The 26,428-nt window shown below is 49.8% G+C and overlaps 1 pseudogene; it reads left to right on the forward strand.

The window, feature by feature from the left end:
• The first annotated feature begins 6,548 nt into the window (after positions 1-6,548).
• Positions 6,549-25,862, forward strand: LOC103881030 (annotated as a pseudogene).
• The last annotated feature ends 566 nt before the right edge of the window (positions 25,863-26,428 follow it).

Below are 26,428 nucleotides of genomic sequence, written 5' to 3' on the forward strand. Positions count from 1 at the left end.
TGTGTTTTTAGTAGAGATGGGGTTTCACCATGTTGGTCAGGCTGATCTCAAACTCCTGACCTCCTGATCTGCCTGCCTTGGCCTCCTAAAGTGTTGGGATTACAGGCGTGAGCCATGGCGCCTGGCCGGCTTATTAGATATTTATTTAAAACCCTCTCATTCTATTTAGATTCTCAAACAGTGTAAAGCTATAAAAGATCATCCCTGGCAATATTTTAATCAGTTATCTTTTAATTTAGTTGTTCTTTGTTTTTGTTTTTGTTGTCCTTTTTTTTCTTTTTATGGCAGTGGTTTACTTAGATGTTGTTGAGTAGTACAAAACTCCAACTCTTGCTTTTATTTACTACTCTCTTTGTTTTGTCAGCATATATGTGTTCTCTCTCCTTTTTGTTTGTTTTTTTCTTTATAATTCTAAGATTACTTGGATATAATTAATCATATTTTAAATATTTGTAGTAAATGTAGGTACTTTGGTCTATGATTTTTGTTTTGTTTTATTTTTAGAGGGAGTCTCGCTCTGTTGCCCAGGCTGGAGTGCAGTGGCATGATCTCAGCTCACTGCAAGCTCTGCCTCCCGGGTTCACGCCATTCTGCTGCCTCAGCCTCCCGAGTAGCTGGTACTACAGGCGCCCGCCACCATGCCCGGCTAATTTTTTGTAGTAGAGACGGGGTTTCACCGTGTTAGCCAGGATGGTCTCGCTTTCCTGACCTTGTGATCCGCCCACCTTGGCCTCCCAAAGTGCTGGGATTACAGGCGTGAGCCTCCGCCCCCGGCCATTTTTTTTTTCCTTCTTCTTAGTCAGCTTTGTCTGCACTCCGTTAAGTTTTGATATGTGGTGTTTTTTGTTATAGTATTAAGAATTTCCTTTTGCCCAAGTGTTATTATTTAAAAATATTTCTAAGTGGGCCGGGCGTGGTGACTCACACCTGTAATCCCAGAGGCTATAACTTGAGGAATGGGCTCAGAGCAGATCCTGGCACCGAACCCAACTGTGACAAGAAAAGAGACAAGTGGGCCCAATGACAGACCTATAGTCGATCCAGAAATGACACTCCACATATGGTTAATAACTCGTAGAGATGGGAAAAATACAAAAAATTAGCTGGGCATGGTGGTGTGCGCCTGTAATCCCACTTTGGGAGGCTGAGGTGGGTGGATCACGAGGTCAGGAGTTTGAGACCAGCCTGGCCAACATGGTGAAACCCTATCTCTACTAAAAATACAAAAATTAGCTGGGCACAGTGGCAGGCGCCTGTAATCCCAGCTACTGGGGAGGCTGAGGCAGGAGAATCGCTTGAACCTGGGAGGCAGAGGTTGCAGTGAGCCGAGATTGTGCTACTGCCCTCCAGCCCGGGTGACAGAGCAAGACTCCATCTCTGGGAAAACAACAACAACAAAAACAAAAAATAGCCAGGCGCGGTGGCTCACGCCTGTAATCCCATCACTTTGGGAGGCTGAGGCGGGTGGATCACGAGGTCAGGAGATCATCCTGGCTAACACGGTGAAACCCATCTCTACTAAAAATGCAAAAAATTAGCTGGGCGTGGTGGCGGGCACCTGTAATCCCAGCTACTCTGGAGGCTGAGGCAGGAAAATGGTGTGAATCCCGGAGGCAGAGCTTGCAGTGAGCCGAGATCACGCCACTGCACTCCAGCCTGGGCAAAAGAGTGAGACTCTGTCTCCAAAAATATATATATATTTCTAAGTGATGAATGCTTGGGGTATTGCTGCTTATCTCTTATTGTATGTGGTGTCAACATTTCTAAGTGTCCATTGACTTCTTTGGGCCTGGATATATTATCAATTTTTATAAAAGCATTTGTGTAATCTCAAAATGTGTTTCTGTTCTACCATTTCTATTTGTTAACTCCATTTTTTCATTGTTTTGTTCAAATCCATACTTTTCTCTGACTTTCATTCGCTTTAGAGTTCTTAACCTGGGGTCCATGGCCTGCCTAGGAGTCTTTAGCATGTAGGGGTTTATTGGTTGTAGACCCCTAGGAATTGAACAAAGCTGGATATGTGCATGAAGGAATTTTGCTGGAACAAAGATCTGTAGTATTTACTATATTTTTAAATGCCTCTGTGACACCAAAATAGTTCAGAACACTCATTTACCTGATCTAATCATAGTTTGATTTTTGTGTGTTATATCTTTATGTATTCCTGTTTCACTTTTAATTTCTGTATGTGTATTGTCGCTATGTTGTGCTGTTTTTTTCAAGTCATTTTTGAGAAATAGGCAGGGTATAAATTATCAATAAATAAGTATCATGTTTGGGGCATATATATTTAATAGTGATATATTGAAAAACTCGGCCGGGCACAGTGGCTCGCGCCTGTAATCCTAGCACTTTGGGAGGCCGAGGTGGGCGGATCACTTGAGGTCAGGAGTTCTAAATGAGCTTGGCCATAATGGTGAAACCCCATCTCTAGTAAAAATACAAAAAATTAGCTGGGCATGGTGGTGTGTGCCTGTAATCCCAGCTACTTGGGAGGCTGGGGCAGGAGAATCACTTGAACCCGGGAGGCAGAAGTTGCAGTGAGCCGAGATTGTGCTACCGCTCTCCAGCCTGGGTGACAGAGCAAGACTCTGTCTCAAAAAAAAAAAAAAAAAAAAAAGCGAGAAAAACGATGCCTTTTAGTACCCTCTTTGCCTCTTTTAATATTTCTAGCTTAAACTTGTCTTTTCCAAATATTATAATTGAAGCCCTTTGCTTTTCTTGAATTTGCATGGTAGAGTTTAGCTCAGCATTTTATTTTTTAAATTTGTGTATATATTTTGCTATACCTCTGTACATAAATAACAAATCGTTAGAGTTTGTTTTCTGGTTCTTTCTGTAATTTCTTTTTATACAAGAAATTCTATCATTAATACTATTGAGCAAGGCATAATTTATTTTCATCTTAATATTTTAATATATATTAACTAATCTAACCTCAAAAGGCCATGCTCACCCCTCACTCCCATCTCTAGGAGTTATTAACCATATGTGGAGTGTCATTTCTGGATAGACTATAGGTCTGCCATTGGGCCCACCTGTCTCTCTTCTTATCACATTTGGGTTTGGTGCCGGGATCTGCCCTGAGCCCATTCGTCAAGTTACAGCCTCTGACCTCAGGGTCCTCAGCTGTAATGGGGGAATGATGCCACTCACAGCCTTGGAGGGCTCAGAGGTATAAGGAATGCAAACGTGCTTAGCAAACTATGAGGTGCAGTTGACTATTACACTATTAGTATTTTGAAGTATTTTTTTTCTTTTTCTTTTTTTTTTTTTTTTTTTGAGATGAAGTCTCACTCTGTAGCCCAGGCTGGAGTGCAGTGGTGCGATCTCAGCTCACTGCAACCAGGATCAAGCGACTCTCCTGCCTCAGCCTCCCGAGTACCTGAGATTACAGGTGCACGCCATTGCACCTGGCTAATTTTTTTGGGGGGACGGAGTCTCACTCTGTTGCCAGGCTAGAGTGCAGTGGCGTGATCTTGGCTCGCTGCAACCTCCACCTCCCAGGTTCAAGCGATTCTCCTGCCTTGGCCTCCTGAGTAGCTGGGCTAACAGGTGTGCACCACCACGCCCAGCTAATCTAATTTTTGTATTTTTAGTAGAGGCATGGTTTCCCCACGTTTGCCAGGCCAGTCTCGATCTCCTGACCTCAGGTGATCCACCTGCCTTGGCCTCCCAAAGTGCTGGGATTACAGGCATGAGCCACTGTGCCCGGGCCTCTTATAAGTCTTTAATACCAAGGATGCTTCCTCAAGATAAAGGCTCAAGTCCATTTCAGTGTCGACTGTCAGGGACTGAGCTGCAGACTCTTTTGAGTTGTCTGCTTTTTGTTTGTTTTTGGTTTTTTTGTTTTTTGCAAGCCTTTATGCTGCTTTCCTGTCTTTCTCCTCTTCCTCAGTTCCCTTCCGCATACCTATAGCATGACCTCCACCAAGCTTGCAAGCTTGCTGTTTGCTGCAAAGAAACCTGGACTGACAATCTCTCTTCTGTCATCTGGGCAGCCAGACTGAGTGTCCCCTTCTACCTGTGTACATGTCCTCTAACACCTAACCCTTTGCAGCTTCTGTTTTTTTTTTTTCTTTTGGAGACAGAGTTTTGCTGTTGTTGTCCAGGCTGGAGTGCAATGGCAATATCTCGGCTCACCACAACCTCTGCCTCCTGAGTTCAAGTGATTCTCTTGCCTCGGCCTCCTGAGTAGCTGGGGTTATAGGCATGCGCCATCACACCTGGCTTATTTTGTATTTTTATTAGAGACGGGGTTTCTCTGTGTTGGTCAGGCTGGTCTCAAACTCCCTACCTCAGGTGATCCACCTGCCTCGGCCTCCCAAAGTGCTGGGATTACAGGTATGAGTCACTATGCCCAGCCAGCTTCTGTTTCTTTATCTATAAACAGTACTGTCATGAAGATGCAATCAGATGGATTTTAGCTCAGAGCCTGCCACCTGGTGACTTACCCATATTAGGTATTGTGGTTACAGCCCTGCTGTCAAACCACTTCTCCGACTCTCTAGCCTCAATTCATTTGTCAAAGCGTATGGCCCCGGTATTTTGCTGCATATTCAGAAGTATGACCTCACGTCTGCAGAATGCCACTGGCTTTCACACGAAGCCTCCCAGAAAGGGATGCCAGGCCTCGACACTGGCTGGTGGATCTCAGGACTTGCCACTCCATTTTCGCATTTTTCAGGAACACATGGCATACAGTTGGTCTCACAGTCTTTCCTGTCTTCCCAGTGGTCAGCTTCAGCCCAGTTCTAGGGTTTCTGTGGGGGAAGACAGGAGAGGGCTGGGAGTCAGGGCACTAAAATGTGTCAGATGAAGCTTTGCTTGCAAGGAGCTTACCACTTGGGTGGTGGAGAAGGCCCAGAAGGCACTACTACAGTGCTTCCAAATCAGGAAAAGGTTGCTAAATGCCCATACTACTCAGGATCACATGGGAGCCCAGAGTTGGACACCTGGATCGACCTGACATTGATGATGTTTGGCTAGAATACTGATGGATGAATGGGAGGTAGCAAGACCGACACTGAGGGAAGGGCATCCCAGGCACAGGGAAGAGAATTTAGGAAGACTTGAAACAGTCGGATATATTCTGAGAATTCCAAATAATTCCACTGTTAAGTTGAGCCAGGGCATAGTCTTTAAACTATAACACATTCCAGCCATTGGTCTCTTTTTCTCCCTCTATTCCATCCCATATAGCTCAATACTATAGCTAGATTTATCTTTCTTCCTTCCTTTCTTTCTTTTTTAAGATGGGGTTTTGACTGGGAGTAGTGGCTCACACCTGTAATCCCAGCACTTTAGGAGGCTGAGGGGGGTAGATCACCTGAGGTCAGGAGTTCGAGACCAGCCTGAACAACATTGAGAAACCTCATCTTTACTAAAAATACAAAATTAGCCGGGCATGGTGTTGCATGCCTGTAATCCCAGCTACTTGGGAGGCTGAGGCAGGAGAATCGCTTGAACCTGGGAGGCAGAGGTTGTGGTGAGCCGGGACCATGCCATTGCACTCCAGCCTGGGTAACAAGAGCGAAGCTCCGTCTCAAAAAATAAATAAAAATAAAACAAAATAAAATAAATTTGGCTCCTCTGATTTTAAAATTGATTGGGGCTCCCTATGACCTAAAGAACCAAGATCAAACTCCCTGTTCTGACCTTCAAAACTCTTCACAGCCTTCCCCCAAACTCCTTCATGTCTCCTCCCTACCTTTTCTTATAGTCACTTGGATGACTTCCTGTTCTCCAAGCAGGCCAGTCACCCTTTTTGTCCAGACTTCTCCCTCTCCCTGGAATGTTCTTCTCCCCTTCTTCCTTGGACAAATTCCCCCTATCTTCCAAGACCCAATGCAGAGGACAGGTTTACTGGAAGCGCCTTCAGGGTACTCCCAGTGCCTAGAATCCAGCCTATCATTTTGGTTGAATCAGATCAAGGACATCTTCCCTGAGTACCCAACAGAGACGCCCCCCTACACCCACCCCCTTGTGCTCCCTGCACTCCTGCTCCATGCTATGTTGGAACTTCTTGAAGTCAGGCTTCATTTCTTTTCTGTTTCATTTCTTTCTTTCTTTTTTTTTTTTTTTTGAAACAGAGTCTCACTCTGTCGCCCAGGCTGGAGTGCAGTGGCGCGATCTCGGCTCACTGCAACCTCTGCTTCCCAGGTTCAAGCCATTCTCCTGCCTCAGCCTCCTGAGTAGCTGGGACTACAGGCGCTCACCACCACACCCAGTTAATAGAGACGGAGTTTCATCATGTTAGCCAGGCTGGTCTCAAATTCCTGACCTCAGGTGATCCGCCCACCTCAGCCTCCCAAAATGCTGGGATTACAGGCATGAGCCACCATGCCCAGCCTCATTTCTTTTCTTTTTTAGAGGAGTCAGGCTGGAGTGCAGTGGCACAATAGCTCACTGTAGCCTCCAACTCTTGGGCTCAAGTTCTCCTGCCTCAGCCTCCTGAGTAGCTAGGGGACTGCAGGGGTGCACCACCACGCCCGGCTATTTTCTTTTTTTAATTAAATTTTTGTAGAGACGAGGTCTTGTTATATTGCCCAGGCTGGTCTCCAACTCATAGCCTCAAGCGATCCTCCCACCTCTGCTTCCCAAAGTGCTGGGATTACAGCTGTGAGCCTCCGCGCCTGGCACAGGCTTTATTTCTTATGCTCCTTCCTTTTTCCTGGATGCCTTTCTAACTCTGTATCTGGCACATAGAGGTGCTCCCTACGTGTTTGTTGAATGAATGAATGAATGAATGAGCGAACATGCCATTTCATCTTATGTATCTCTTGAACCCGCCAGGCCCAGGCCTGATGTCATAGCCTCTACCCATGGCCAGAGTCTCCAGTCCCCTGCATGTCTGCTGGCCACAGCGCGAACGCCGAGGCACCACCCTTCCCAACCCCAGCTCCGTCCCCTTCCCCGCCGGGGTGCACCTGACCCTTTCCCCGCCGGCTTCGCGGTCCCGGGACCGCCAGTCTACAGCTCAGCCGGGGGTGTCCCCGCCCACAGCCAGGATTGGAGGACGGAGGCAACGCCCACCCCGCCAGGCGGCCTCCTATTGGCACGGCTGCCTCCAGGGGCGGGGACAGGGCCGGGCGCCAGCAGATGCCATCCAGGCCCGAAAAACTCAGGCCAGTGGCGGGCGCGACACTGTCCGCGCGGCCAGGCGGAGGTGAGTGCGCCGCGGCCGGAGGGGCGGGACGGGCGCGGAGGACGCCAAGAACCGTGGCGCGCGCTCAGTCCGCGTAACCAAGGGCTGCGCTCTGCCAAGCTCAACGCCCTGAGCTCGTAGTCGGCCCGGCCCGGGGACCTTGCTGGCCGAGGAGGTCGTCAGTCAACTCTTGTCTTCCATACCTGGAGGACCCAAGCTTCCGGACGACGAGGACCCGCCCAACATGGCCTCGGAGGTGAGTGGGACCTCAGGGACGCCGGTCCTCCCAGCCTCGAAACGAGAGGGTGGGGGCACCAGACCTGCCTCGGCCACCCTGCTGGGAATCCGTCTTCAGGAAGCCTTCACCCCCAGCACTCCCAGGCGCATCTTCTGGAGCTCAGCAGTCACCTTTACCGGGACTAATCAGTGTCCCCAGGCAGCCCTTATGGCAAACCCAACAACCCACGCTACTAGGAGTAGAGTGGCTCTGCGCTGACCTCACAGTGATGCCTGCCTGGCCAGAAAAACTGCTCCCACGCCTTCAGACCCCCACCTCTTCATTCCTTCTTCCCACATGTCCTGTCAGGTCCCACCCCGTACCACACCCTTTCTGCTACAGCAATTGTCCCTGTTTGTAGAATAAGTCTCAGCCCCTAAAGTATTATTGTCCTTGACTGTGGCATGTGGAAAGAGCCAGGAAAAAGGGGACGTCGCCCCGTGGCTCCAGCAACCCCGGTGCCTGATCCCTTCCTGTCTCACTGGACGCTGCTCCTTAGGATCAGCGACTCTGGCACTTCTCTTCCCGACCACTGAGATGCGGGAGTCCCAGGCACAGGTTTCCTTCCTTGGGCCTCAGTTGATTTATCTGGCAGTAGGGGGTAATAATAGCTGTCGGCCTCCCTCCAAAAGGCACTAGATTATGAGGCCATTGCTTTGGACCCTTCAGATTAAAGAAGCTGTTTGATGCTTGATGAAGGGAACTCCGGGAAGCAGGAGCTCTGGGTTCCAGCACCTTCTGGCCCTCATTAGCTAGCAATTCATTTCCTCTTTCTCAGTGCCCTTCAAGCTTCTGGGTCATGGGAGAGGGCAGGGGGGCAGGGCCTGGACTTTGGAGCCAAACAGACTCGGTTTCTGTACGAGTAACTTGAGCCTTCTGAACCTCTTTCCTCATTTGTGAAATAGGCGTGATATTGTGATATTGCTGACTTCATAGAAGGCTGTAATAACATACATCGAATCCCTAGCACAGGACTGAGCAACAGTAGGTGCTCAATAAATGGTGGCTAATCACAACAGTACTGATATTTCTACTTTGGGAGGTTGAGGCGGGAAGGTTGCTGAAACCCAGGAATTCCAGGTCAGCCTGGGCAACATAGTGAGACCCTGTTTCTACAAAAATATTTGAGGCGGGGTGCGGTGGCTCACGCCTGTAATCCCAGCACTTTGGGAGGCCAAGGTGGGCAGATCATGAGGTCAGGAGATCAAGACTATCCTGGCTATCCCGGTGAAACCCCATCTCTACTAAAAGTACAATAAAATTAGCCAGGCACCGTGGCGGGTGCCTGTAGTCCTAGCTACTCAGGAGGCTGAGCCAGGAGAATGGCGTGAACCGGGGAGGCAGAACTTGCAGTGAGCCGAGATGGCGCCACTGCACTCCAGCCTGGGCAACAGAGCAAGACTCCGTCTCAAAAAAAAAAAAAAAAAATTGAAAATTACCCAGGTGTAGTCATGTACACCTAGAGGCCTCTAGAGGCAGGAGGATCGCTTGAGCCCAGGAGTTTGAGACTGCAGTGTGCATGATCTCACTACTGCACTCCAGCCCAGGCAATCTCAAAAAACAAAAACAAAAAACAAAAAAACCCGCCAGGTGTGGTGGGTCACGCCTATAATCCCAGCACTTTGGGATGCCAAGGTGGGCAGACCACCTAAGGTCAGGAGTTTGAGACCAGCCTGGCCAACATGGTGAAACTCCATCTCTACTAAAAATAGAAAAATTAGCCGGGCGTGGTGGGGCATGCCTGTATTCCCAGCTACTCGGGATGCTGAGGCAGGAGAATCACTTGAATCTAGGAGGTGGAGGTTGCACTGAGCTGAGATTGCGCCACTACACTCCAGCCTGGGTGACGGAGTGAGACTGTTCCAAAAAACAAAACAAAACAACAACAATAAAACCACACACTCCAGCCTGGGTGACGGAGTGAGACTGTTCCAAAAAACAAAACAAAACGGCCGGGCGCGGTGGCTCAAGCCTGTAATCCCAGCACTTTGGGAGGCCGGCAGGACGGGCTGGATCACGAGGTCAGGAGGATCGAGACTATCCTGGCGAACACACGGTGAAACCCCTTCGCCTCACTAAAAATACAAAAACTAGACGGCTGAAGCGCATGGCTCTGTAGTCCCAGCTACCTCGGAGCTGGAGGGCAGGAGAATGGGCGAACTCGGGGCGGAGCTTGCAGTGAGCTGAGATCCGCCACTGCACTCCCAGCCCGGCGACAGAGCCAGACTCCGCCTCAAAAAAAAAAAAAACAACAAATAATAAAAACCACAGTGATCTCCCTAAAAACAGAAAAGAAAAAGCATATGTGGATGGTGCATGCCTATAACCCAGCTTACTCCAGGAGGCTAAGCCAGGGATTGCCGAGGCTAGAGTTCAAGACCCACCGGGGCAACATCGCGGAGTCTCCCCTGGGTCTTGGCTGGGGTGGGGGAAAATGACCTCCTGCCTTGGGTGTCATTGGCAGGACGGGTGGGACCTGATGGACATGGGTGGTCTTGTCAGTCGCTGTCCATCTCCCTTCCTTCCCAGCGTCCCTTGGCCTCTGCCTCATTCCCTTGCTGTCCCCCACCTTTCCCTGACCATTATCCAGGCACCATCACGGGGTATTACTCAGCTGAGGTCTGTACCAGTGCTGCAAGGGTGACCTATGCCCTCCTAAGGGGCATGGTGTATGGAGTGATAAAGTCAGTCACCCAGCTAGTATGTGATGCCAGGCACTGGGTTAGCTTCCTGCAAAACCAACACCTCCTCCACCCTAGAGAGTGATGTACAGATAAATTCCCCTACACTGACCTTGAGGGGAGGGTGACTGGGATGTGGGGCCTGGAGGGGACCTGCCCTGTGCTGCAGTCAAGGGAGGCATGGCCTCACCAAGCCTGCAGAAGGCCGTGAGGCCAGGCTGGGCACACGGCAAGTGTTTAGTAGAGAGCCCATGGTAACACAGAGACCTCTCCTACATAAATCTCACCAAACTCCTGACAAGAGGGGTCTGAAATTAAAGGCCAAGTACGGTGGTTTGCGCATGTAATCCCAACACTTGGGAGGCCAAGGTAGGAGGATCGCTTGAAGCCAGGAGTTCGGTTCAAAACCAACCTGGGCAACATAGCAAGATCCCAGCTACCACATTAAAAAAAAAAGAAAAAAGAAAAAAGAAAAAGAAACAAGCCAAGCCGGGTGCGGTGGCTCACACCTGTAATCCCAGCACTGTGGGAGGCTGAGGCGAGTGGATCACTTGACGCCAGGAGTTTGAGACCAGCCTGGCCAACATGGTGGAACCCCATCTCTAATAAAAATACAAAAATTAGCCAGGTATGGTGGCGCATGCCTGTAATGCAGCTACTCGGGAGGCTGAGGCAGGAAAATCGCTTGAACCTGGCAGGTGGAGGTTGCCGTGAGCTGAGAGGGTGCTGCCGCGCTCCAACCTGGGCGACAGAGCAGGACTCTATCTAAAAAACAAGCAAAAAACTAGCCGGTTGTAGTGGTGTGTGCCTATAGTCCCAGCTACTTGGAAGGCTGATGCGGGAGGATCGCTTGAGCCCAGCAGCGGGAGGCTGCAGTGAGCTGTGGTGGCACCACTGCACTCCAGCCTGGGTAAAAGCAAGACCCTGTCCCTAAAAGAAAAGCGAAATCTTTGAAACTTACATTTTAATAACGACAAAGATAAAGCAGCTCAACTCAAGGAAGAATGAATAAGCCCTACCAGGTGATTTGGGAGCAATGACAGATTTTGTTAACTAAAGAAGCAAACTCCAGCAGTGAGGACGTGACACCAAATCCCCAAAAGGGTCATAGCTCTGGGTCACAGATAAAATCTTCCAGAGCAGTCATTCTCAGATTGTCATTCTTGGCCATCATAATTATCGCCCAGGAACTTGCTACAAATGGAAACTTTCAACTGGTCGTGATGGCTGACACCTGTAATCCCAGCACTTTGCGATGCCGAGGCGGGCAGATCACCTGAGGTCAGGAGTTCAGGAGCAGCCTGACCTACATGGAGAAACCCCCGTCTCTACTAAAAATACAGAAAAATTAGCTGGGCATGGTAGCAGACACCTGTAGTCCCAGCTACTTGGGTGACTGGAGGCGGGAGAATTGCAGACCACAGGCATTCAGAGAAATAAACAAAGTAATTTCTTTCTTTTTTCTTTTTATTTTGAGACAGAGTCTCACTCTGGCACTCAGGCTGGAGTGCAGTGATGTGATCTCAGCTTACTGCAGCCTCAATTTGGGCTCAAGATCCTTGTGCCTCAGCCTCTTAAGTAGCTGGGACCACAGGTGTGTACCAGCACCCCTGGCTGGTTTTTGTATTTTTTTTTGTAGAGATGGGATCTTGCTATGCTGCCCAGGCTACAGTTAGAAATTTATATCAGGCAGAACCAAGAAACACATTATATGTCCCTCATTCCACCTGTTTAAAATTCCCTTCTTGCCTTTTCCCTTTTCATATGTTAGGTTTTGAGCTCCTTGGCCTTCTTTTTTTTTTTTTTTTTGCAGCTTATGGAAAATTGATACTGAGCTTGATAATGTTGTGAGAGAAAAGGAATTTCAGGGAAACAAGAAAGAGAGGCCAGGTGTGGTGACTCACACCTGTAATCCCAGCACTCTGGGAGGCTGAGGCGGGTGGATCACCTGAGATCAGGAATTTGAGATCAGCCTGGTCAACATGGTGAAACCCTGTCTCTACTAGAAATACAAAAATTATCCAGCAGGCATGGTGGCGCACACCTGTAGTCCCAGCTACTCAGGAGGCTGTGGCAGGAGAATCGCTTGAATCCAGGAAGTGGAGGTTGTGGTGAGCCGAGATCGTCCCATTGCACGCGAGGATGTGTCTCTTCTTTTCAGCAGCTGCAAAGTGGTAGACACCATTTCATGTCATAAAATTGATTCAAAGATTCTTGCCCGAATAAGGAGTGTAATTGATATACTCATGAAATTTGTTCTGTTTCCTGTTGCTAAAAGTGATACTTGGGAACAAGATACTAAAACATGCAGAAAATGGATGAATCTCAAAAACATGCTGTGTGGAAGAAGCTAGACCCAAAAGAGCATCCCATATAATTCTATTGATGTGAAATTCTGGAAACACCAGATCTAATCCATAGTGACACAGAGCAGATCAGTGGTTGCCTGGGTCAGGGCTGGAAGGTGGATTGCCTGGAAGGGGTCAGAGGGAACTCCCTGGAGTAATGAGAAAGGTTTTTTTTTTTTTTTTTTTTTGAGACAGGGTCTCACTTTATCACCCAGGCTGGAGTGCAGTGGCTCGATTTCGGCTCGCTACAACCTCTGCCTCCCAGGTTCAACCATTTCTCCTGCCTCAGCCTCCTGAATAGCTGGGATTACAGGCATGCACCGTGACACCGAACTGGTTTTTATATTTTTAGTAGAGACAGGGTTTCACCATGTAGTACAGGCTGGTCTTGAACTCCTGACCTCAGGTGATCAGCCTGCCTTGGCCTCCCAAAGTGCTGGGATTACAGGCATGAGCCACCGCACCGACCTAGGGAAAGTTCTTTTTTGTTGATTTGTTTTTGTTTTGAGACAGGTTCTCACTGTGTTGCTCAGGCTGGAGTGCAGTGGTCCTGCCTCAACTCACAACAGCCTTCCTGACCTGAACCTAGGTGATCCTTCCACCTCAGCCTCCCAGGTAGCTAGGACCACAGGCCTTTGCCAACACGCTTGGCTAAATTTTTAAATATTCTTTGTAGAGATGATATATCACTATATTGCCCAGGCTGGTCTGGAACTCCTGGGGTCAAGAAATGCTCCCACCTTGGCTTCTCAAAGTGTTGGGAATACAGACATGAGCCATCGCACCTGGCCTTAATTTTTTTTTTTTTTTTTTTTTTTTTGTGACAGCATCTTGCTCTGTCGCCCAGGCTGGAGTACAGTATTGTGGTCATAGCTCACTGCTGCCTCCAATTCCTGGCCTCAGCCTCCTAAGAAGCTGGGACCACAGGTGCATGCCACTATGCCCGGGTAATTTTTTAAAAAAATTGTAGCCAGGTATCTCCTATGTTGCTGAGGCTGTCCTGGAAGTACTGGCCTCAAGCAATTCTCCCGGTTCAGCCTCCCAAAGTTGGGACTACAGGCATGAGCCACTGCACCCAGCAGAAAGTTCTATATCTTTTTTTTTTTTTTTTGAGACAGAGTCTCGCTCTGTTGCCCAGGCTGGAGAGCAGTGGCCGGATCTCAGCTCACAGCAAGCTCCGCCTCCTGGGTTTACGCCATTCTCCTGCCTCAGCCTCCCGAGTAGCTGGGACTACAGGCGCCCGCCACCTCGCCCGGCTAGTTTTTTGTATTTTTTTAGTAGAGACGGGGTTTCACCGTGTTAGCCAGGATGGTCTCGATCTCTTGACCTCATGATCCGCCCGTCTCGGCCTCCCAAAGTGCTGGGATTACAGGTTTGAGCCACCGCGCCCGGCCGGAAAGTTCTATATCTTGATAGTGGCAGTGAGTATTCAGATATATCCATTTGCTAAGCCTCTTCAAACTGTACAGTTAAAGCAAGACCCTGTCTCAAAAAAACCTATACACTTAAAATAAGTGCATTGTATTGTATGCAAACTATACTTAAATAAAGTTTATTTTAAGTAATAAAACAACTGTCTATGAAAGTATTTATGCAAAGGGGAGGGAGTCTTTGAAGACACTCAGAATTCAGAGATTATTTTTAGGTCTTGTCAAAAAAAAAAAAACAAAAAACCCAAAACCAAAAACCTTTAACCTCAAAAACCACACAAGAAGGCGGCTGAGGTGGGAGATCAGAAATGCCTGTTATTCTAATTGGATGTTGTATTTGATAATTGTTGTCATGATATTGATATTAAAATATTAAAGTAACAATTAAAATATCAAGTGACATCTCTGTAGACATAAAGATACAAACACTTGTATTTATTTACATATAGGCTGAGCATGGTGCCTCACACCTGTCATCCTGGCACTTTGAGAGGCAGAGACGAGAGGATCACTTCAGGCCAGGAGTTCGAGACCAGCCTGGTCAATATAGCAACATCCCATCTCTATTAAAAAAACAAAATCTGATGGGGAGCAGTGGCTCACACCTGTAATCCCAGCACTTTGGGAGGCTGAGGAGGGTGGATCATGAGGTCAGTAGTTCGAGACCAGCCTGGCCAACATGGTGATATCCTGTCTCTACTAAAAATACAAAAATTGGCTGGGCATGGTGGCTGCCGCCTGTAATCCCAGATACTTGGGAGGCTGAGGCAGAATTGCTTGAACCCAGGAGGTGAAAGTTGCAGTGAGCTGAGATTGCACCACTGCACTCCAGCGTGGGCAACAGAGCGAGACTCTACATCAAAAATAAAATAAAATAAAATGGAGGAGGAAGAGGAGGAAAAAGAAGAAGAAACAGCTAGGAGTGGTGGCTCATGCCTGTAATCCCAGCAATTTGAGAGGCGGAGGAGGAGAGGAAGAGGAAAGGAGGAGGAAAGGGAAACAGCCAGGCCAGTCGTGGTGGCTTGTGCCTGTGAGGAGGAGGAAGAGGGGGAAAAAATGGAGGAGGAGAAAAAGAAATGGAGGAGGAGGAGGAGCAAAAAGAAACAGAGGAGGTGGAGGAAAAAGAAATGGAGGAGGAGGAGTTGGAGGAGGTGGAGGAGGAGGAAGAAAAAGAAATGGAGGAGCATGAGGAGGAAAAAGAAACAGAGGAGGAGGAGGAAGAAATTGAGGAGCAGGAAAAAGAAATGGAGGAGGAGGAGGAAAAACGGAGGAGGAAAAAGAAACAGAGGAGGAGGAGGAAAAAAATGGAGGAGAAGGAGTTGGAGGAGGAGGAGGTGTTGGAGGAGCAGGAGGAGGTGTTGGAGGAGGAGGAGGTGTTGGAGGAGGAGGAGGAGTTGGAGGAGGAGGTGGAGCAGGAGGAGGTGTTGGAGGAGGAGGAGGGGGGAGGGGGAGGGGGGGGGGGAGGTGGAGGAGGAGGAGGAGGAGGTGGAGGTGAGGTAGAGGAGGTGTTTGAGGAGAAAGAGGAGGTGTTAGAGGAGGTGTTGGAGGAGGAGGTGGAGGTGGAGGAGGAGGTGGAGGAGGAGAAAGAAACAGCTAGGCTGGTGCAAGGTCTCATGCCTGTGAGGAGGAGGAGGAGGAAAAAAAAGATATGGGGGAGGGGGAGGAGGAAAAAGAAATAGAGGAGGAGGAGGAGGAGGAGGAGGAAGAAAAAGAAAGTAAGGAGGAAAAAGAAACAACCAGGCCCAGCAAGGTGGCTGATGCCCGTGAGGAGGAGAAGGAGGAAAAAGAAATGGAGGAGGAGGAAGAAACAGCCAGGCCAGGTGAGGTGGCTCATGCCTGTGAGGAAGAGGAGGGGGAAAAAGAAACAGGAGGAAGAGGAGGAGGAGGACAAAAACTGCCGGCTCACACCTGTAGTCCCAGCTACTGGGGAGGCTGAGGTAGAAGAATCGCTTCAACCCAGGAGGCAGAGGTTGCAGTGGGCTGAGATCGTGGCACCGCATTCTAGCCTGGAGACAGGGAGACTCCATCTCATCTCAGGAAAAAAAAAAAAAAAATTAACCACCAGGTGCGGTGGCTCAGGCCTGTAATTCCAGCAATTTGGGAGGCAATGAGAATTACTGAAATGCAATAAGAATTACCAAGAATGAACCAAGACAGGAAGTGAGCATGTGCCGTTGGAAAAATGGCACAAATACACTGGCTCAACACAGGGTTGCCACAATCCTGTAATATGTCAAAAAAAAAAAAAATTGGACCAGGCAAGGGGCCGGGAGGAGTGACTCACATCTGTAACTTCACCACTTTGGGAGGCCGAGGCAGGCGGATCACCTGAGGTCAGGAGTTCCACACCAGCCTGGCCAACGTGGTAAAACCCCATCTCTACCAAAAATACAAAAATTGGCTGGGGGTGGTGGCAGGTGCCTGTAATCCCAGCTACTAGGTAGGCTGAGGCAGGAGAATCACTTGAACCCGGCAGGTGGAGGTTACAGGGAGCCAAGATCGTGCCATGGCACTCCAGCCTGGGCCACAAGAGCAAAACTTCGTCTCAAAAGAAAAGAAAAGAAAAGAAAAAACGGGCCAGACGGGCTGGGTGCAGTGGCTCATTCCCGTAATTCCAGCACCTTTGGGAGGCCGAGGTGGGCGGATCACGAGGTCAGAAGTTTGAGACCTGGTCGACATGGTGAAACTGTGTCTCTACTAAAAATAGAAAAATTATCCTGGCATGTTGGCAAGAGCTTGTAATCCCAACTACTAGGGAGGTTGAGGCTGGAGAATCACTTGAACCTGGGAGGTGGAGGTTGTAGTGAGTGAAGATTGTGCCATTGCACTCCAGCCTGGGCGATAGCCAGACTCCATCTCAAAAAAAAAAACAACAACAAAACAAACAAAAACCCCAAAACCAAAATTGATATTTCCCATGTACATTCGACCTTGACTGTTGCTCATTCAACCCAGCCCAGCTCAGTGCCCCACCCCTGGCCCTGAAGAGACCATTCTGGCCCAGATATGTCCTGGCTCGTAGTAGCACCTTCTGCTACCACACTGGGCCTCCCCTCTCAGTGCCCAAGGGGAGGCACCTCACTCTGATTTCCCCATGGGATCCTATTATGCCTGCCAGTAAGGATAGGCACTTGGTCCTAGAGCAGAGTGATCTGCAGTCGGACAAGCCCAGCACTCCAGGTGACCTCAGCCTGCCCCAGGCTTTCCTCTAGGTTGGTACTAATTGGTTTGGCTGCAGTCCCATGTATTAAGCAGTTGTTTTTATTACTAACAACCCAGGCAGGGTGGCCCGGGAGCCCGCTGGGGGAGGTGGTGCCAGGCTCCCAGCTGAGGGGCAGGCTGGGTCCAATTCTGACTGGCTGGCTCTAGTGATCAGATCCAGGGCCCCACCTGGTGCTGTGTGGGAGATCTAGGCTTGGTGGGGCAGCTGGGGCGTGATGAGCAGGACCAGTTCAAAAGATGGGGTGGGGGCGGAGGCTCTCTCTGCAGGGCAAAGTCCTTTGGCAGCTGGGGCTGTTGGGCATGGAGGGGTCAGCTCACAGCTCGGGGCCAGAGCATGGTAGAGGTCTCTGGGGTGCACATAGGAACCAGGAGTGGAGCTAAAGCATGTCCTATCCCCTGCGAGCCCTCCCTTGGTAACCGCTGGCATTTCCCAATTCCTTCCTGAGCACCAGGAATATGTATTATGCATATGATGTATGCAATTTGCAAATGTTTTATCTGACTGAATGCTCAAAACAAGGTTATCACAGGTACTGTATTATTTTTAAGGAGTCTTGCTGTGTCCCCCGGGCTGGAGTGCAGTGGCGCCATCTCTGTTCACTGCAACGTCCTCCTCCAGGTTTCAAGTGAATCTCCTGCTTCAGACTTTCAAGTAGCTGGGACTACAGCTGCTCGCCACTGCGCCTGGCTAATTTTTGTATTTTCAGTAAATACGGGGTTTCCCCATGTTGGCCGGACTGGTCTCAAACTCCTGACCTCAAGGGATCCACCCACCTGGGCTTCCCAACCCTGGGTTTTTATAATAGGCCCCAGGCTAGGTGGTTAACAGAGGTCTGGGGCATTGCAGGGGGACAGAGGAAGACATATGTCCCCATTGGCCATTGTAGAGTTGCATCCACAAAAAGGACGTCAGTGAAGTGATGTGCCCACCTCCACCCCACCCTCCTCCCAGTCCTGGGCACTAGGGCTGCTTCGCAGGTACTCTGTACCCCTCCCCGATCTGTCCCGTTCCCTGGCCTCTGCCTGCTTTTAAAACATAGATGTGGCCGGCCCCTTGGCTCATGCGTATAATCCCAGCACTTTCAGAAGCTGTAGGATTGCTTGAGCCCAGGAGTTCAAGACCAGCCTGGGCAACATAGATCCTGTCTCAACATATTTTCTACAATTTTTTTTTTTTTTTTCTGAGACAGAGTCTTCCTCTGTCACCCAGGCTGGAGTGCAGTGGCACTGTCTTGGCTCACTGCAACCTCTGCCTCCCGGGTTCAAGTGGTTCTCCTTTCAAGCCTCCTGAGTAGCTGGGACTACAGGCGAGCGCCACCATGCCCAGCTAATTTTTGTGTTTTTAGTAGAGACAGGATTTCACCATGTTGGCCAGCATGGTCTTGATCTCCCCACCTCGTGATCCATCTGTCTCGGCCTCCCAAAGTGCTGGGATTACAGGTGTGAGCCACTGCGCCCAGCCCTACAAAATGTTTCAGAAATGTCTAGGTGTGGTGGCATATGCTCGTAGTCCCAACTACTGGGGAGGCTGAGACAGGAGGATTGGTTGAGCCCAGGAGTTTGAGGCGGCAGTGAACTATGATGGTATCTCTGCACTCCAGCCTGGGTAACAGAGTGAGACCCTGTCTCTAAAAAAGAATTTTAAAAAAGTTTTTTAAATGACAAAATGGGCTGGGCTCGGTGGCTCATGCCTGTAATCCCAGCACTTTGGGAGGCTGAGGTGTGTGGATCATCTGAGGACAGGAGTTCGAGACCAGTCTGGCCAACATGGTGAAACCCCATCTCTACTAAAAATACAAAGCTCAGCCAGGTGTGGTGGCACATGCCTGTAATTCCAGCTACTTGGGAGGCTGAGACAGGAGAATCAGGCTTGAACCTGGGACACGGAGGTTGCAGTGAGCCAAGATCGTGCCACTGCACTCCAGCCTGGGTGACAGAGTGAGACTTTGTCTCAAAAATAAGAACAAAACGTAGATGCTACGTGCCATCTCTCTGCCCTTGGCTCCTGGGGAGTAAAGGGTCACCCAGTGACCTCCTAGAAGGCCAGGGACAATGGGGAGTGTCAGCATGCTCTTCAGAGCCAAGGGAGCGGTAGGAATTGGGATCTTAGTCTGACTCCAAGCTGTGAGGGAGAGAGTTGCAGGGCACTTAGGGTTGGTGGAGACCGTCAGTGCCTCTTTGCCTGCCCCTGCAGCAGAAGTTCAGGACACCAGAGCCAAGACCAGAGGCCCTGGTGGAACAGCGGTGAAGAGCATGGGTTCTGACTTCAGACTGCTGGGCTGCAGCCCTGGCTCTCCCACCCCAGGTAAGGACAGGCTGCATGCCTCCCTGTGCCTCAGTTTCCCCTTCTGCATAGTGGAATTGTATTGATGCCTACCCCAGAGGGTTGTGTCATCAATTAGGATGGCACCTGGCACCTTGGTCAGTGGCAGGAAAGGTTCTAGAAGCTCGGCTCTGGTCCCAGGGGTGCCTGAGGCCCTGCCACCATCTCCTTGGGGTGGTGCCATGTGGTGGGAAAGACCCCAACTTCAAGCCCAGACACAGTCACTCACGCCTGTAATACCAACACTCTCAGAGGCCGAGGCGGGAGGATCACCTGAGGTCAGGAATTCAAGACCAGCCTGGCCCACATGGTCAAACCCCTCTCTACTAATGATCCAAAAATTACCCGGGTGTGGTGGTGCGTGTCTGTAATCCCAGCTACTTGGGATGCTGAGGCAGGAGAATCTCATGAACCCAGGAGGCGGAGGTTGCGGTGAGCCGAGGTCACGCCACTGTACTCCATCCTGGCTCTGTCTTGTGTTCAGCCACGTGGCCGTGCTCACTCCCAGGGTGACTCTGGGAAGGTCTGAGCCTCCTTGTCTTCCCAGTTAGAATGATCTGATGCCCCTGCTGCCATCAGACTTGGTGAGTTTCCCGAGGACTCTGCAAGAGGCGCTGTTCTGGAGGGTGGAGGCGAGACTAATTGTTCCTGCTCTCCTGGCCAGAGTGACCCGGCAGGGCTTCTCACCAAGGCCGAGATGGATGGTTTTACATTGAACTAATTATATACACAAGTGCTGTTTAACTGTGTGCCTTGATGGCCGCCTCACTCCTTTAATGACCCTGTGGCCCACATGGCTCATGGGTAAAGGTGTGCTGGGCCCAAGATGCCCCCTCCCAGGGTGCACTTCCAGGACTCAGCTCCTGGACAGGGACAGTCAGTCATCAGGGATAGGATGGGACCGGGGCAGGGGCTCTCGGCTGCTGATGCCTGCTCACCTGACCCCTGGCATTGCTGCTACCTGCTCTAGGTGGCTGAGGAGTGGGCCCAGGGCACCTTCAAACTCAACCCCAATGATGAGGACATCTACACAGCCAATGAGCGCCACCTGAAGATATAACCCCTACAGCCCCACTGCTTTCCTGGCCTCCCCTCTCCACCTTGCCCGGGGCCACTTTGAGCATTAGCACCGTCATTCTGTGATCATTGGTGAAACCTCAGGGAAGCCACACACACGGGACAGAGCCAGAATGGCCAGGTGTCTCTAGCCCCTCTGCCCCTCTTCAGGCCTAGGTCCTCCCGCACCTGCCCCCAAATAAAATGAGTGTGAGAGGAGGCTGCTGCGTGTTTCCTGCCCCAGCCTGGCTCCCTCGTTGCTGGGCTTTCTGGGCCTGGCCTGTGGGGACGGTCAGGGACTGGAGAGGCAGAGCAGGGTCACCTGTAATCCCAGCACTTTGGAAGGGCAAGGTGTGAGGATGCTTGAGGCCAGGAGTTCGAGACAAGCCTGGTCAACAGGAGACCCTGTCTCTACCCAATAATAAATAACTAGCACAGCGTGGTGGCCCATGCACATCATCTCAGTTGCTTGTAAGGTTGAGGCAAGAGGATCACTTGCGCCTAGGAATGGAGGCTGCAGTGAGCTATGATCACACCACTGTATTCCAGCCTGGACAACAGAGTGAGACCCTGTCTCTAAGAAACTAAAAAAATTTAAATAACTGGAATCGGAGAAAACTGGGCAAGGGCAGTGAGAGTCATAGATGGGAAGGGAAGAGAGGGGGCTCCCATCACAGCCTCTGCCCTGTCCAGGCCCCATCACCTTCAAACAGGGTATCACAGTGACCCCCTAGGCCAGGAACGGAGCGGTGGCTCATACCTGTAATCCTAGCACTTTGGGAGGCCTGGACAGCATAGCAAGACCCCAGCTACTGCATTAAAAAAACAAAAAACAAAAAAAACTAGCCAAGCTGGGCAGATGGCTCACACCTGTAATCCCAGCACTTTGGGAGGCTGAGGTGGGTGGATGACCTGAGGCCAGCAGTTTTGAGACCAGCCTGGTGAAACCCCATCTCAAACTCCGTCCTCCCTGCCAAAAAAAAAAAAAAAAAAAAGCAGTGTGTGGTGGCACACACCTGTAATCCCAGCTACTTGGGAGGCTGAGGCAGGAGAATTGTTGGAACCCAGGAGACAGAGGTTACAGTGAGCCAAAATTGCCCCACTGCACTCCAGCCTGGGCGACAGAGGGAGACTCCCTCTCAAAACAAAACAAAACAAAATGAAAAAACACACACAAAAAAACAAACAAATTAGCCGGGCACGGTGGCAGGTGCCTGTAATCCCAGCAACTTGGGAGGCTGAGGCAGGAGAATCGCTTGAACTCAGTGGTCGGAGGTTGCAGTGAGCCGAGATGGAGTCACTGCACTCCAGCAATCCTAAGGAGACTTAAGAACTAAACATAGTATGGTCCCCTAGATGAGATCCTGGGACAGGAAAAGGACATTAGGGGAAATAGTAAAGAAATCTGAATCAAGCTGAACCTTAGTTAATAACAGTGTATCAGTATTGGTTTATTGGGGCTGGGCATGGTGGCTCACATCCTAGCACTTTGGGAGGCTAAGGTGGGGAGATCCTGAGGTCAGGAGTTCGAGACTAGCCTGGGCAACATAGCGAGACCACATCTTTCTAAATTTCTTTTTTTTTTTTTTTTTTTTTTTTTAGTTAGCATGGTGGTATACACTTACAGTCCCAGCTGCTAGGAAGGCTGAGGAGGGAGAATTGCTTGAGCCCTGGAGTTTGAGGCTGCAGTGAGCTGTGACTATGCCACTGTGCTCCCACCTGGTCAATAGGGCAAGACCCCATCTCTCCAAAATTTTTTTCATTAAAAAAAATTTGTTTTTTTGAGATGGAGTTTTGCTCTTGATGCCCAGGCTGGAGTGCAATGGTGATATCTTGGCTCACCACAACCTCTGCCTCCTGGTTTCAAGCGATTCTCCTGCATCAGCCTCCCGAGTAGCTGGGATTACAGGCATGAGCCACCACATCTGGCTAATTTTGTATTTTTAATAGAGATGGGGTTTCTCCATGTTGGTCAGGCTGGTCTTGAACTCCCAACCTCAGGTGATCGGCCTGCCTTGGCCTCCCAAAGTGCTGGATCATAGGCGTGAGCCACCATGCCTGGCCTTAAATGTTTTTTTAACTGAAACATGGTCTCACTATATTGCCTAGGCTAGTCTTGAACTCCAAGACTCAAGTAATCCTCCCACTTTGGCATCCCGAAGTGCTGGGATCATAGGCGTGAGGTACCATGCCCAGCCAGGTTTTTACCTGTAGCAATTTACCATACTAATTTAAGATGTTCATAAGAAGGAAGCCAGATACAAGGGTATGTGTGAACTCTCTGCTGTCTTGGCAATTTGTCTATAATTCTAAAACTTTCAAAATTAAAAGTGTACTCAACTTCTCAATGTGCTGCTAAAGAAAAAAGTAATTAAAAAATTAGAAGTGTTTTATTTTAAAAATCTTTCTTATTTATTTTTTTGAGACAGGGTCTCGCTCTGTCACCCAGGCTGGAGTGCAGTGGCACGATCTTGGCTCACTGCAACCTCTGCCTCCCAGGTTCAAGCAATTCTTCCACCTCAGCCTACCGAGCAGCTGGGATTACAGGCATGCGCCACCACGCCCGGCTGATTTTTTATTTTTAGTAGGGTTGGAGTTTCACCATATTGGTCAGACTGGTCTTGAACTGGCTTCAAGTGGTCCACCCGCCTTGGCCTCCAAGGTGCTGGGAATACAGGCGTGAGCCACCCTGCCCGGACTTTTTTTTTTTTTTTGAGATGGAATCTCGCTCTGTCACCCAGGCTGTAGTGCAGTGGCGCGATCTCAGCTTACTGCAAGCTCCACCTCCCAGGTTCACACCATCCTTCTGCCTCAGCCTCCTGAGTAGCTGGGACTATAGGCACCCGCCACCACGCCTGGCTAATTTTTGTATTTTTAGTAGAGACAGAGTTTCATCATGTTGGCCGGGCTGGTCTCAAACTCCTAACAGGTGTGAGCTACTGTGCCTGGCCAGAAGCCAACCTTTTATTAATAAATCTATCTATGCAGATGTGTGTCTCTATATGTTAATCTATATCTGAATCTGTATATCCTACTGGTTCTGCTTCTCTGGTTTGAACCCTAACACAACTAGTTTTTTTTTTTGTTTGTTTGTTTTTTTTTTTTGAGTTGGAGTCTTGCTCTGTCACCCAGGCTGGAGTGCCGTGGTGTGATCTCTGCCCATTGCAACCTCCACCTCCTGGGCACAACTAGTATTTTATAATCTGTTAGGAATTCATATGTTTTTCAAAAGATCAAACTACATATTTAAATACATTTCAAATGCAAATTTTTAAAATCATATTATGAAGCATTCAGTAAGATTCTACATTATTAGGCCAGGGACAGTGGTTTATGCCTATAATCCCAGCACTTTGGGAAACCAAGGCGGGCAGATTGCTTGAGCTCAGGAGTTTGAGACCAGCCTGGGCAACATAGCAAGACCCTGTCTCTACAAAAAATAGAAAAATTAGCTGGGCATGGTGGTGTGTGCCTGTAGTCCCAGCTGCTCGGGAGGCTGAGGTGGGAGGATCACTTGAACTCAGGAATTTGAGGCTGCAGGGAAGCATGATTGAGCCATTGCACCCCAGCCTGGGTGACAGAGTGAGACCCTGTCCCACCCCCGCCAAAAAAAGTGCATTATATAATTCTATTGTAAACTATTAGCAAATAAAATGAAAGAAAATTATTATTTAAAAATGGGCCAGGTGCAGCACTTTGGGAGGGCACAGCAGGTGGATCACTTAAGACCAGGAATTTGACACCAGCCTGGCCAACATCGTGAAACCCCATTTCTACTAAAAATGCAAAAGTTCACGTGGTGCGATGACACATGCTTGTAATCCCAGCTACTCAGAAGGCTGAGGCGGGACAATCTCTTGAACCCGGGGGCGGGAGTTTGCAGTGAGCTAAGATGGAGCCACTGCACTCCAGCCGGGGCGAAGGGGCGAGACTGTCTCAAATAAATAAATAAATAGCTAAACAATGGGTTCAAATGGACATAAAGATGGAAATAACAGACACTGGGAACTCCACAGGTGGGGAGGGCAGGAGGGAAAATGTTGAAAAACTACCTGTTGGGTACTATGGTCAGTGTTTGGGTGATGGGTTCACTAGAAGCCCACACCTTAGCATTTTGCAGTGTACTCATGGAACACACCTGCACATGTGCCCCATGAACCTAAAGTTTAATAAAATAAAAATAATAAACTTAGTGCAATAAACAATTATAGACGTTTACTCATAAGACACTGAAGATAAAATAGCACTGATGGTCTCAAAAAAAAAAAAATCTCATTCTGTCACCCAAGCTGGAGTGCAGTGGTGAGATCTCAGCTCACTGCAACCTGTGTCTCTTTGAAAAGCAATTCTCGTGCCTCAGCCTCCCCAGTAACTGGGATTACAGGCGCACACTCTCCGCCTCCTGGGTTCAAGAGATTCTCTTGCCTCAGTCTCCTGAGTAGTTGCGATTACAGGCACCCGCCACCATGCCTGGCTAATTTTTATATGGTTAGTGGAGACGGGGTTTCATCATGTTGGCCAGGCTGGTCTTGAACTCCTGACCTCGGGTGATCCACCAGCCTCGGCCTCCCAAAGTGCTGAAATTGCAAGCATGAATCACTGTGCCAGGCCAAATATTTTTGTTTGGAAGGAGGGAACACAGCCTGCCCTGGGTACACATGGGGAAACTGAGACTGCAGAGGAAAGAGCTGGACCAGGACGCCTGGGAAAGGTGACTTGGGAAGGCCCCTAGGAAGGTACAGGGCTGTCTGCTCTCCAGAGGGCTCCAGTGGAAAAGAGGGGAATGAGGTGGGAAGGAGAGGCCTTGGGTGGACCAGACGGCCACAGCATGAACCCTCCCAGAGACTAGACAGAGAGAGGCGCTCCACAACACCCCACTCTCCCTCTGCCGTCTCTCACCCCCTCCTCTGTCCACACAGGTCGGCCCAAGGACAACCCCTCGGTCACTCTGTTCCTGTTGTCCTCTGAGGAGCTCCAAGCCAACAAGGCCACGCTGGTGTGTCTCATGAGTGACTTCTATCCAGGAATCTTGACGGTGACCTGGAAGGCAGATGGTACCCCCATCACCCAGGGTGTGGAGATGACCACGCCCTCCAAACAGAGAACAACAAGTACGCGGCCAGCAGCTACCTGAGCCTGACTCCCGAGCAGTGGAGGTCCCACAGAAGCTATGGCTACCAGGTCACCCATGAAGGGAACACCGTGGTTAAGACAGTGTCCCCTGCAGAATGTTCATAGGTTCCCAACCCTCACCCCACCCACAGGGTCCTGGAGCTGCACGATCCCAGGGGAGGGGTCTCTCTCTGGATCCGAAGCCATCTAGCCCTTCTCCCTGTACCCAGTAAACCCTCAATAAATATCCTCTTGGTCAACCAGAAATCCTGTTCCCTCTCTTCATTTCTTATCTCTCATATGATTTGATGCTTCTGCTGGGCTCTCAGTGTGGCGTTGGGGGAATCCTGGCACCAGTGGGAAAGTAACCTGGAGGAGAGGATCACAGTCTCCCAGGTGTGTCCCCTGGGGAAATAGGCCAGGATAGGAGGAGTCGGCTCACTGAACACCGGTCCATCCATTCTCTCCCTCCTCCCCTTCCTTCTTGCAGCTCAGCCCCCACTCACTGCCTGCTTTCTGGAGGGAGCTATTTGTGGCTGAACCTCCAAATACACCCTCTGTCCCTGTCCTGGTCTGGATCCTCTACCCACCCACGGCCTGTCTTTCCTCAGCCTGGAAATCCTACTCTGGGCCTGGAGTCCCTCTGCTTCTGGCCCTGTCCCCTGGAATGCCCTCCTTCCTCTCTGCCCAACTCCCCACCCCCAAGGGCTGGACTGTCCAGGACACTCCAACACCATGAAATTCATGAGCTCTTAAATGTTGGGCCCGCCTCGATTTTTCACCTGACAGCAGGTTCAGAGGTGTGAGAAAAATAGGAGGAAGCCAGGAA

This window comes from Papio anubis, chromosome 16, assembly GCF_008728515.1.
Source record: "Papio anubis isolate 15944 chromosome 16, Panubis1.0, whole genome shotgun sequence".
NCBI classification, from domain to species: domain Eukaryota; kingdom Metazoa; phylum Chordata; class Mammalia; order Primates; family Cercopithecidae; genus Papio; species Papio anubis.